The sequence below is a fragment of the Pan troglodytes genome, chromosome 4 (genome assembly GCF_028858775.2).
Source record: "Pan troglodytes isolate AG18354 chromosome 4, NHGRI_mPanTro3-v2.0_pri, whole genome shotgun sequence".
Lineage (NCBI taxonomy): Eukaryota > Metazoa > Chordata > Mammalia > Primates > Hominidae > Pan > Pan troglodytes.
Window position 1 is genome coordinate 57,005,181 of NC_072402.2, and position 13,308 is coordinate 57,018,488.

A 13,308-nucleotide genomic window follows, 5' to 3' on the forward strand; every position below is an offset into this window, starting at 1 on the left:
AGGTTCTATTTCATCAGCAGTGGAGCTGTGGTGGCAAAATTCTAACAGATTGTCTTCTGAAAAAAAGCCTCTATTTTACTGCTTAAGAGAAATGCTTTGAAAAATTACAATGCATTTTTCACCAATCTCCTTTGAGTTCTATATTTTCACAACTGAGTACAAGTAATGCATAGCCAATATTAAATGCTTATGATGCCTTTTGTTGTTTCAGAATGCTACAAAGCTGCGCTGTAAACAGTTTGGAAACTATTATTGCAACTACTGCCTCATGTTAGGCAGAGAAGTTAAATGACTTGACAAGTTTACCCAGCCAGTTAGTAGAAGAGCTAGAATTAGCTGTCTATCTTCTGCCTTCCAGTTCCTCTGATATTTTTAGTAGACTTTGCATATGGAATATTTAGTGTGACGGAATGTCCAGGTAGAGGTATCCAGGACTGGACTTTGGAAAGGAGGGAGGGTTTAGAGTTACCCAGTCGAGATTTACATTGAGTGAAGAGTGGAATCCACGTTGGCAGGTCAGATTGCCAAAGAGAGAAAGATAAGAGTTATGAGGAATAGTAATCATATCATAATTCCAAATATGCAACAAATAATGATTGAGCCACTGAAAAAAATTAATTCGATAACATAAGCTGAGGTGAAGCAGTACAGCATTTTAGAGTATAAAAGTGATTCTATCAGTTTCATATTTACTCAGCTCATTCAGTCACCATCTATGTGGTGTCTACTAGCACCAAGTTATGTGCTAAGGACATAAAGATGAATAGAAACTTCTGATGTCAAGATAATCACCACCCACTGGGAAAGCAAATAAACAATAAATTATTAGGCCATAATAAAACTATATTTAAAGTGTTATAAGAGCACAGAAGATAGTACTCACCTCTGCCTAAGGTAAAGTTCTCATAAGCACAGGATTCCAAAGTAGAACAAAGCTGACAAAATTTTTAATTTTGTAGCATGTAGCAGTAATTTGGTGAGCACCTCATCAAATGTTGTACAACAGATTAATTATTCCGAGCGGACTGGAATAATTCTCTTAAAGTGGCATAACAGTAGCATTAATGCCCTTCCTTTTTTCACTTCGTCACATTGTTTCACTCTGCCTCTGTGCAGAAATAAAATTAGGGTCACCATGCCTTTGAAATATAGCCTCTGCTCTCACTAATGCTAGAGCTGTCAAAATGAGGAATAAGAACTATCACTCCCATGTCTGATTCCTAAATAACGATATTTTCTTTAAGACAGGAAAAAAACAGTTACACGCATTCCTAATCCATAGATTAAAATGCTATCTACCATAAAGCTATATCAAATAAATAAAAAGATGTGTTTGAAGTTTCATCTAACATCTAGTCAACTGGCTTTTGTGAAGAGTATCTGGTTATCACCCTTCCTTCTAGCTACACCATACTTTATGCTACTATTTCCTTTTGGCTCTGTATCCAGGAAGAATACAGAGACCAGAAACAATAGGGTTCAACGAGAGGAGGAGTATAAACTAAGGGTCCATAGTGCAATGTTTGGAAATGTACCCTTGCCCTCTGGAACTTTAACATGAACCCTATCTCCATTCCATTTGTGCTCCTCTCTAAGTGTCTTCTCACCCTTAATGTCAGCAATCCTCAAACAACCCTGAGAAGCTGGTATTATTTGACTCACTTGTAGATATATAAACTAAGGTCTAATCTAATGTTAGACAGCAAATTAGTAACAAAACCAGGTCTGAAAGTCAGGAGTTTCTTTCTTACTAGCTCAGAAATCTGTCCTCTATTATCAGCAGTTGGAAAACTTTGGCTATAGAAAGCCAGGTGAAAAATATTTTAGGCTTTGTGGGCCAAACCATCTCTGTCTAGGACTGACAGATTTAGCAAAGACAAATGCAACACTCCTAGTTACATTTGAACTTCAAATAAGCAACAAATTTTTTTTTTAGTGTACGTCCCATGCAATATTTTTGTTTATCCGAAATTCAAATTTAACTAGATTTCTTGTATTCTATCCAGCAACCCTATCTCTGTCACAATCACTCAACTCTGCTATTGTGCACAAAAGCAGCCACAGACAATACATAAATGAGCAAGATTGACTGTATGCAAATAAAATGTTGACAAAAACAGACAGCAGGGCTTATTTGGCTGGTGGGGGGTCATGGTTTGCTAACATCTACTCCACGTCATTGGCTTTGTCTTTACTAAGAGTTGACCTGCATAAAGGAATAAAACATCAAACTTACGTTATCATTGTATTTGATTTATAGATCATTTAACAAGTTTAAACTTTCAATGCCATATCTTTCACTGAGGGTACAACTCACTCAATTTATAATTATAATGGTAAAACACTTCAGAGTTCCTTGAGTGTCCTCATTTTGCACATTCTAGAATTGACACTCAGAGGGGTGGGAAGACTTACTCAAGGTCACACACAACTTACTTGCAAAAAAAAGTCCACTGTTTGGAGATAGCCAGTCACTTAAGTGTTAAAGAATATTACTGTCACTGGATACTGCTTAGGTGATGGGTGTACCAAAATCTCAGAAATCACCATTAAATAACTCATTCATGTAACCAAACACCACCTGTTCCCCCAAAACCTACAGAAATTAAAAAAAAAAGAAAGAAAAAAAAACCACTGAGATCTCTGTGACTATAATATGTTGCCTAGGCTTTATAGAACCATTATTCCCCATCCCCCAAAATTTCAAGCATAAAAAATAGGCACGTAGAAAAATTAGGAGGTAGGTTGTTCAGTTTCCCCCTCTCCGAAGTCAATTTTGGGTGTGCTGCCCTTCTGCTCAGTGTCCTCATGGCCTCTGCCCCCACTGCCTCCACTGTGAACGCCCACCCAGGAAGGATGCTTCACAGTGGTGCATAGGAGGTGTTGGAGTCCAAATATGGATAAACTGTCCAATCACAAAATATTTTTTCAGCTAAGATCACAACTAAGGAGTCATTCTTTTGAGCAATTAAATTGGAATTTAACCTATTTCATCACTGTAAGAGCACATCAAACACAGAAGGCTGATTAAAGAATCAGAACATAAACAGCATCAGCTAGAGAAAATAGGTATAATAAACAGCCTCTATTCCACTATTTGGGGGAGCAACAATAAAGACTGCTCATAGACAGACTTTTCAAGGAAGTTTGTAGAAATAGGTTCCAAGATTTCTGGAAATAGTAATAGTGCCCCGAAACAACAAAGTCACTTCCCAGGACAAGCGTGTGTCAACAGCAGTGTGGGACACACAAAAGAAGACCAGAGGAATCTGGGGAAAGACCAATGAGAAGCAGAATAAAAGCAACTCTCACAGGTAATAGCAAGTCGTGAGTTTATTAACAAGGAGAAATTTGAGATTTTTATACAGAGACACTGTTGTAAACCACAGTTAGTGCTATATCTGTATACCTGAGTTCTCTCAAGAGTAATGCATATGTGTATATGTTAATATATTCTCATTTAAGACATGTTAAGTCATTCTCAACTAACCCTTTCGATGCCTTCAGATGTCCCAAGTTAAAAGAGCTCATCCCGCTGCTGCTTTATAGAAAGGTGAACTGTGTGGATCCTACGTAAGAATTACAGCCAAAATTATTGCTGCTCAGAAATGACAAAATCAGCAGTACCTTTACAAAATTTACAAACTTGATTAAACATACAGAACTATATCTTTTCTTCAATGTATTTGATATTATAAACAACATGGCACTATAAATATGCTTAATATATTTTATGGATTAGAAGTGTCATTTTGCATTTGATTTTAATTTCCCCTTTTTCTTCCTGTGCAATAGCCTCATTTCATTTTGTCTTCCCAGCATCTAAGCACTCTTCATATTCAGAGAGAATTCCAAGATGGATGGCAGGCACCTTCCACTGCTGATGCCAAAGGGGAACTAATATTATCTCCCCAACCCTTTAAAGGGGCGATTTCAGCCCACCCAAACAGATACTCCCAAGATTTTTAGTGTTAAGAATGAGATGCAAAGGTGCACAACCTGTCTTCCAATGAATTCCACAGAGATGAGAGCCCAGTGCTGTGGAGCAAGTATAGGCAATAGACTCCAATGGTAAGCTGAAGAAAGTCCAGCAACAGCAGTGTCGACAAAAGAGATTCTAACATACAGTATTCTATCTCAAGTTTTTGTCTTCCGTGGTTCAGGTCCAGCTTGGATTCTCCAAACTCCTCATCGATTCTTTAAGCCACCCTAAGTCCTTCAATTAATATCTGATTCTGCTTAATCAGGTATAGATAGATCCCATTTTTGTAACCCCAAACCTCAACTGTTAAGCCTGAGATCAAATAGTGGTGAGCAACATATAGCTTTAAGAAAAAAAAAAAAAAAAGCTTCAAGTAATTAGTATGCACACACACACACACACACACACTTATGACAGATGATTATTACTCAATATTTCACCATTATAGTACTAACAGAACTGAGGTTAAAAAGAGCAGTTAATGCCTGATTCAAGGGTAGAACTCATAGCAGGAATGGCCACACTTTTTACAGGTAAATTCTCCCCTCAGATTTGCCACTCATTATTGAAACTATAATCCTTCTAGCAATTAATAAGAATTTGTTAATGTTTAACACTGTGTTAGGTATTCCATAAGATATGTATGACTGCAAAACAACTTGTAATCCAAATGGGAAAACAAGAAAAACACAAACCAAGTAATGATAAGTTGTAAAATAAGATGACCTATGCTCAAGTTTTAATACAGACTATAGCATTCAAAGAAGAGTTGTTTGAGAAGTCTTCATGGGGAAAGTGAGTCTAAGCTAGACTTTACGAAGATGTGTAGGCTTTAGGAAGGTGGAGAAAAAAGCAGAGATTAAGTTAAGAATCTATGGCAGGATTAGAAGGGGATCAGTAACAAAGGCATTATTTTCATTCTCTTTCGGTTGAACATCACTTCTGCCTCTTGTCCTGGCCCTTACAAGTGAGAGATGGCCATATGAAACATGAGAAAGGAGGTGGCATTCTTTCCTGGCTCTCTCCTCTCCTTTCAATCTCATACCCTGCCCTACTCACGTGTCTTCATGCCTACTTCTACCGAAGTCTTTCCCTCTAGGGGAGTGCCATACCATCTGTTTTTCTTTTTCCTTTTGCTTTTTTTCCCCCCAGAAAATCTGTATGAATATATTGTTAGTCAGTTGTCACATCAGACTTCAATGATCTGGCTCCTGCCCTTCTTTCTAAACTTGAGAGAGTTCTGTGACAGACATAAATCCTCATTGCATCTATTGGGCAAGTTTATATCTAGACCATTCATTTGTGGTGATGTTGTCTGAGGAAACCTACCTTTATGTAAGGGTCTGTTATACAAGTTTCCACCTTTTGTGGATCCAGTATTGGCTTTCTATGACCCTTGTAGCCTTTTATAACTCAAGCTCTAGGTTATAAAAGTCTGGCTGTTGGCCCAGGGGAAATGCCAGTTTTAGGTTTTGCCAACTATCTCTGTTCGAGTTCATTCATTTCTTACAGTCTCAACTATATATATTTTGAACTTTTTTTTTGTAGTTTTAAATGTTCTATACTGAAAGAATTTCTCAGTACATCTATAGCCATTTGGACAGGGGAAAGGCATATCTAAATACTTCCCTTTTTATTCTTTTTAATGTGTTTTCACTTTAAAGTATTTCAAACATAGAAAAATATATATGGAAAATATAACAGATCTGTGTGCCCAATGTTCAGATTTACTAGGTATAAATATTTTTTCACAATTACTTCAGACTTTTTATACACATACAAATACATACTCCGCTCTCTCCTTCCTTCAGTCCTAGAGGTAACCATCATCTTGGGGTTAGTGTGTATAATTCCATGCTTGTTTTGGTGCCTTACCTAACATATATGCAATATATAATATTGCTGAGGTATCAAGTTTAAAACTTAATATATTGTGAGCACACAACTGATATTTTCAATCAATAGTATATTTTTGAGATTTGTCCAATTTAACACATGTAGATCTAGTACAGTCATTTAAATTGCTCTATTGCATTTTATTATATAACTAAATCATAATGTATGTATTTCTTTATGGATAGATATGGAGGCCCATCATACTATTATGAATGGCATTGCAATGAACATCCTCGTTCAACTCTTCTAGTGGACATGTCTGAGCCAGGCTCAGAGACACCTATATATATGAGGGGAATTTCCAGATGTGATGTGGAGTGTACATCTTGAACTTTACTAACAATTGCCAAATTGCATTCCTCAGTAGTTCTTGATCATTACACTCCTGTCCACAATGTGTAAGAGTTCCACTTTGCCGTAGTTTTCACCTACACATAGAGTCATCAGATGTTTGGGTTTTTTCCAATTCCATAAGTATAAAATAAATCTCATTGCTTTAATTTGCTTTTATGTTTACTAGTGAGGTCGCTCTTCAAATGTTAATGGCTATTTCAGTTTATTCCTCTGTGAACTGCCCGTCTTGGGGATTTTTTTATTTTTCACTCGAGTTGACTATGTTTTCTACAATGACTTTAAAGTTTCTTTTCACATTCTGAAAACCAACTCTTAGTTATATGCTCTGCACATGTATTCTCCCATCTGAGGCTTGCATTTTGGCTTTGCAGTGTCTATTTACTTGTGACGTCTCCTCTCATTTAGAAGTTTATAAAAATAGTCAAATTTATCAGTGTTTTCTTTTAGTTTGCTGTGACATCTTTAAAAAATCTATCCCTGTTCTGGTATCATCCAGAGATGCTTCAATATTTCTTCTAAAGTTTCACAGTTTGTGCTTAGGTCTTTAAACCACCTGAAATTTGTTTTTGTGTGTGAGATGAGATGGAGACCTAATTGTATCCTTTTCCATCACTTTGGATAACTGTTTCAGCACTCTTGATTGAATAGTCCTTTTCTCCTCTGAAATTTAATGTCCTCCATTATATACCAAGTTTCCACATATATATGGGAATGTTTCTATGAGTGCTTCTGTTTTTTGTTTTTTGTTTTGTTTTGTTTTTGATTGGTTAGCTTGTTTGGTTATTTGTTCATTAGATCTTTTTTTCCCCTTTCCTGCACTAATACCATACAAGTTTCTTTAATGATGAAAGCACTATAAGAAGTCAATATAAGGCCCCACTTGTATTTTCTAATTTGTCTGTGCTATTCTCAGACTTTATACATTTCCCATTTCCACGATTCTGCATGTGCTCTTCCTTCTGCTTAGAATCCCTTTTCTATCATTCTCCATAATTCCAAATTTGACTCATTCTCTCAGGACAAAGGCCAGCTTCTCCAAAAAGCCTCCCCTGATTGACCTTAAGTTGAAGTGAGTCCTCTCTTTTCTAAACTACCCTGTAACTTAATTTGTATTTTGCTTTCACTTTTTTGTTTTTCAACTCTAGTATATAGCTCTTGGAGAGCAAGATTCATGTTTAACTAATCATCAACTCCTTGAAATTGCTACAGTGCCTCTATACAAAAGCTACTCTATAAATATTGATTTATGCTTCAATACTAAAAGTTTTCTGTAATTAAATTTTTATCATATAGTAATGCAGCAAAATCGTCAGGGTACTTTAACATTTGTAAACCCTTTTCTATTTGCATGTAGTGGGCATTTTCGCCTAACTCACCTTTCATTTCCTCTTTCTCCTTTTTAACTATATTTGGTTCAAGTATGTAACTAACCCCTAAACAGCTTGTGATGCCAAGGAAGCTGGCTCCATTCGCAGCTTCAAGAGAGAGACCTCAAATATTCCAAACCAACCAATGCACAGGTTTCTCTGATAACTGCTACTGGTCTAGGAGTGGGCATAAGACCAAGTTGACTCAATCAGACAGAACAGAAAGACTGTAATTTCATAGTGGAGAATGGTTTATCATAGTTTCATTCTCTTTTCCTCTCTCCCCCCTACACACTGCACATGAACAATGAAACATATAGCAATAGCAATAGTTATCTATTGCTGTATAACAAATCAGCCCAAAACTCAGCGGGCTGAAAAGAGCAATTATTTATCATCTCTTAGAGTGTCTGTGAGTCAAGAATTCAGCAGAGCATAGGAGGGATGCCTTGCCTCTTCTCTACAATATCTGAGACTTCAACTGGGAGACTCCAAGGCTGGGAGTTGGACTTAGCAGAAAGCTTATTCACTCTGGTGGTTGATGCTGGCTATCAACTAAAACTTACTGAAGCTGTTGGTTTGAACACCTACATGTAGCCTCTCCACGCAGCCTGGGTTTTCCCACACCCACCTGGTGGTTTTCCTCAGGTGGCTGGGTTCCAAAGGCCAGCATCCCCCCAAAAAGTCATCCTACATCATTGATGAGACAGGCCAAAAACCAAGTGGACTCAGAAAAGCAGAACAGAATGATGGTGTTAACCTGGTCTTGATCACACAGTTAACCTGTGAATCAACCAACATTAATGGCTATCCGTACTGCTGCACTTTCTATATGGGATAATACATTTAAAATAATTTGAGTTGGACTTTCTATTACCTGTGTTCAAAACCATCTTAATTAATGTACTGCATTTCAACTATCAATAACAGGCTAATAGAAGAAACTGTTAGGAATGGGGGACCATAAATCATACCACCACATATTCTTCTGCAAGAAAGCAGCTGCATCCTGCATTCAAATGTCTGAGGGCTATCGATTCTGTATATGCCATCTCTTCTTTTTTTCATCTTATTTTTAGTGATATATACCTATACAGTACAGTTAAATTTCCACTGCAATAAGCAAAATGCTAGTTAAAAGTTCTTATGATGCTATCAGGAGCTTCATATCCAGAAACAATTAAGTCCTATTGTGCCCTGAAGCCTGGTAACTTTGCAATTTTGTTGATGATATTCCTTCTGGATACTGAATCTATGCATTATTCAGTTAAACTGATTAGAGAAAAAGCACTACATTGTCCCTATTTTGATTATCTATACTACTATTTTAATTTTCAATCCAGGTCATTATTAAGTAGCTAGAAACAAATTGTAATGCTGAGAATTTGTATCATTATTTGCAGTGTTCACGTATTTTCAAGGATGCAGAATTTGTTCAATCTGGTTTCATCCTAAAATTTTATATATCTAGCTTTAGAACTAAGTAATAATTTGGGGGGGGGGGAATGAGGTGTTTTCTATAAGTTGAAATGAGCACAGAGCTAAAATATTAATATTTTTGTTACATGATGCTCATATACATTTGAAATGGCTTTTCTTTTTAAAAGGCAATTTGTAGATGATTGGGGCATTATATTCACAGATGATGCCACTCGATCCTTTTTTTAGTTTTTCAAGTTGTTTTACTGGAGACCTGTGAATCAGCATGCAGTGTATTGAAGATTATTCAAATTCAGAAACCAAATCTCTTGAGTTTAAAGAAGCAAATGACAAAGCAAGCTGAAAATTCTTAAAATGACTCAAAGTGTCAGGATGAAAATCTTTTTCCTTCTCTCCATTTTTTATTATATCATAATAATTAATAACATGTTGTATTTTCCCTTTTTAAAACAGAGAAAATACACAATGCCAAATAATCAGGCTTATCTCTAATGAGCAACCAAATACAAAAACATAAGAAGCCAAATCAATCCCCTGGAAGAAGATGGAGCAGGAGAACTATCAAGAAACACCTTCAATTTCTTAGGACTCAATATAGGTGAACTGTAGGTGAAATGCCATTGAAATGCTCTGAATAAACCTGCAAAATGAACGGTACAACTAATCTCATCTGGGAAATATGAAACCTAGTGGTCCCAGTCATCTAGACATTGGGGTATATGATTCAAAAATAAATAAAAAGAAATGAGTAGATAATAAACATCCTTGAAATAAAAAAGAATGGAGTTTCAAAAGAAGCGGTTACAGAAGAAAAATGTTTTTTGGCAGCATGTTCTTCACAAAACAATCCAGAAAGAACAAAAGCTCCAATTATGAATTGAGGTTTGTTTTTTCTGCAGCAGCCTTTTTTCTCTCTTCAAAGCAGACCCTCTACCCTCACTTGTGTGGCTGTTGCTGAAGATGTTTTTATTGCATAGTGCAATAAATAGTTATATAATGTTTATTTTTCCATTTCAGTGACTTCTCTCCTCTTTTTTTCTTGAAAATGTCTTTAAGTCATTTTGCTCTCCTTCTTTCTTTTTTCTCTGGAAAGAAAAAATATAACCAGAAAAAAAACATCAACATCCTGAATACAGTGCATAATGCCTGGTAGAAATAAGGCAGAACAAAACAAAATATGTGACTGAAAAGTCAGACAACCTGACTGAGGGAATGCTAGTCTACTGAGCAATGCTATGAAGGAAAATAAAAAAAACAGCAGCCTTTGTGTTGACTGTTAAGAAAAGAGCTCCCAAAATAATAACTATGAATTTCTGGATAATTTTTAGAGTTGTCTTCTGTTCTTTCTCTACTGATTGACATATCCACAAGCAGAATCTTTTGTTTTATAATTCTTTGTTTTCTCTCATATATTTTTCATGATGAACAGTTAAATAGCAAAAGAAAGGAGAAACAAAAGGTCTGTCACTAACAAGATGGTATTTTATACTGTAAAATCATTTTGAATTAGACTTAACAGCAAATCCTTAGGCTGACTGATTGTACTCATCTTAGGTACCTACCTTCTTCCCACTCTGTCACAGCCAGGGCCCCTTTTCTCCCACACATATATTTTATCTTCTGTTCTTTCTTGCCTGCAGGTCTTGGCTTATTCTATAGCCCAATCCAGAATGCTACTTCTCAAATCCCTGTTGAGATCTACCCTACACTGTTCCTTCGAATCTCAAATCTAAGCTTCTCTGCCTTAAGCAGGCTTCACCTACTAATTCTACTTCATAATGTAGATTCCTTTTCTTCTAAACAATATTATGTCTATGGCATACTAGACACAGTATCTGGACTAAAAAATAGCTTTTATTATTATAACTTTGAATTTCTTCAGATGTTACTTTGGCAACTTTACTATCCATCCTAGAATATCATAAAGGTCACCTTCAAGTTAAATTCAAATTTCTCCTTATTTTTACAGTTCTTATCACTCTCTCCTAAGTAACACTTAATGAATTGAGTTATATATTTGGAGCTTCTTATAAATTTATTAAATCAATTCTATCAAGAAGATAGCCAAATAGTCAATTTATGTCCCAGTTCTATACTATTATAGGATATGTAACAATTACAAAAATGTGTCCAGTTGTGTTTACAGCTAAAGACTACATGGAACATAAGAAAGAAGTGAAATCAAATTTTCGAAGGATTTCTACCTACCCTACATCTCTGCATTTGAATCAGTTGGATGTTTATTGCAGCTGCCTTCCTGTAGTGAATGATCTTTATAATTTGATTTTCCATCTAAATGAAAGAGCATCTCTACCTTCCATTGAATACAATTGTTTGCTTAAAGATCTAATGATTTCAGAAACAGATAGCTTTCATTCCTTTAATTCTCTTTGAATCTCAAAACCTTAAATAAGTTTTCTAAACTTGATTGTATAGTAGACAAGGTTATTTGGGGACAAATTAAGAAACATAGTCAGAGGCCCTTGTCTCTTTAAAATGCTTATAAAATATCTCCCTCCCAAACTCTCTTTTCCTGGAGAAAGGTGAACAACCTCTTGACTGGCTTCCTATTATTTTGATGTTGATAAAGAAACCATGCCTTCCCAGGCATAACAAAATAGGTCTGACAAATTTCTAGACTCATCAGCAAATGGCAAGGATGATAAATGAGATTAGAGTTGTCTGTGAAGCTGTTCTATCTTGGGTGTCTTGCTCTAAGTTTGGAAATGGTATGGTTCGTTTATTAACAAAGTGATTACTAGAAGCCTGAAATATGAATCTACCCTGTTAGACCTTCACCTAGGGTGAGAATTGTGTCTTCTTATACATTCATTCCCATCCATCTGCTCTGTTCTCTCAGTTCGTATCTTGACAGATGGCTGTAACTTACATTACAGATAACTTTTCATCAGATACCATCTAAGCTCCCATCTTACGCTCAACATATTTTTAAGTTAATGCTCTTCCCTTAGATAATCTACATAAATAAACTAGTGTTTTCTCTTTCTCTTTCTTTCTCTCCTGCCCCCATTTCCTCCACACATACAATCTGATTTATACAAATAACTTCCTACTTATCTATAATTTCTATATCTATACCTATATCAAATATATTTACTCATAAAACATTTCCACAGAATTATGAGCTCAAATTATTTCAAATAGCTGTGGATAATCAGGAGCAGACTCCAATAAATTGAGGCATGTCCCAAAATTTCTCTCTATCAAATTCCTGAAAAATCTCTAAAGTAAAGCATAAATATAATCCTACAGAAGTAATCTGACAGCACATTTTAACCTTCTACTTACCATTTACAACCCATGCAGGAGAACACTGCAGTATTCCTCTCTGATGGTCTGATTTCATAGAATCACAGAATCTTAGCACTTAGGAGAGACTCTGAGTATACTCCACCTTTCCCATATAAGAAAAAGACTATAATTCAAGTCAAATGACTTCTCAGGGTCAAAGAGCTGGTTAGTAACAGATTTTGGACTAGAATTCAAATCTTCTCACTTCAGCCCAATGCTCTTTCTACTATTTTGTTAAGTCGACAATATTCCAATCAAATAAGGAGTTAACTAAAACAAATTCAATTCTGCTTATGAATTCCTCTGAAACACAGCGTCATCCCTGGGAAAGAAAAAAAATACATAGATATAAATAAACCCTAGTCACAATTGCCAAAAATGCACATAATGTAAGACATTGCCAAGGCTATTCATCCATGTTGAAAATATACAAACACACACACACCATAACAATCCCCCTCAAATCAAGTATCCCATCTTTAGAAAGAAGAGTGAGACAATTCTTGAGAAACTGCCAGGGCTCTGAAGTAGCCTGAGGTCATATATAACCCTGAAAACAAGGACTTGAACAAATGCCATGAGGTGATACCATCATAAATATCTTAGAGAAAAAAGGGTTGACATTTAGTACCTGGAAAAAGGCAAGGAGAATACCTAAGAATGACATGTGGTCTGTTAAAACAACACTCTCCCAATGCCTTACTCTTAAAACAGAGTCAAATTAAACCCAGTGTGTCTACCTTGTCTTCTGTTCCCCTGCCCATATCCTAGGATATAGAAATTTGCTCTCCATGGCCCTAGTAGGGGAGAAATCCTCTTCAGTGCTCTTTTGAAAAGAACCAAAGCATCATCCTCCTCATCAAGTGTTCAGGATCTTCCTGAAAACTTAGTCCCCTCATTTCTCTCATCAGAGAATCGGTCAAGTGGTGATATAGAAGAACTGATTTGTGCCATTTC

General features: G+C 36.0%; 1 long non-coding RNA gene across 1 annotated transcript; it reads right to left on the reverse strand.

Moving 5' to 3' along the window:
• Positions 1–9,418: 9,418 nt before the first annotated feature.
• Positions 9,419–12,975, reverse strand: LOC129143967 (uncharacterized). The gene is made up of 2 exons (XR_008547983.2): positions 12,349–12,975; positions 9,419–10,124 (listed from the first exon to the last, which is right to left on the reverse strand). It is a non-coding gene; the product is annotated as an uncharacterized LOC129143967 (long non-coding RNA).
• Between the last annotated feature and the right edge of the window lie 333 nt (positions 12,976–13,308).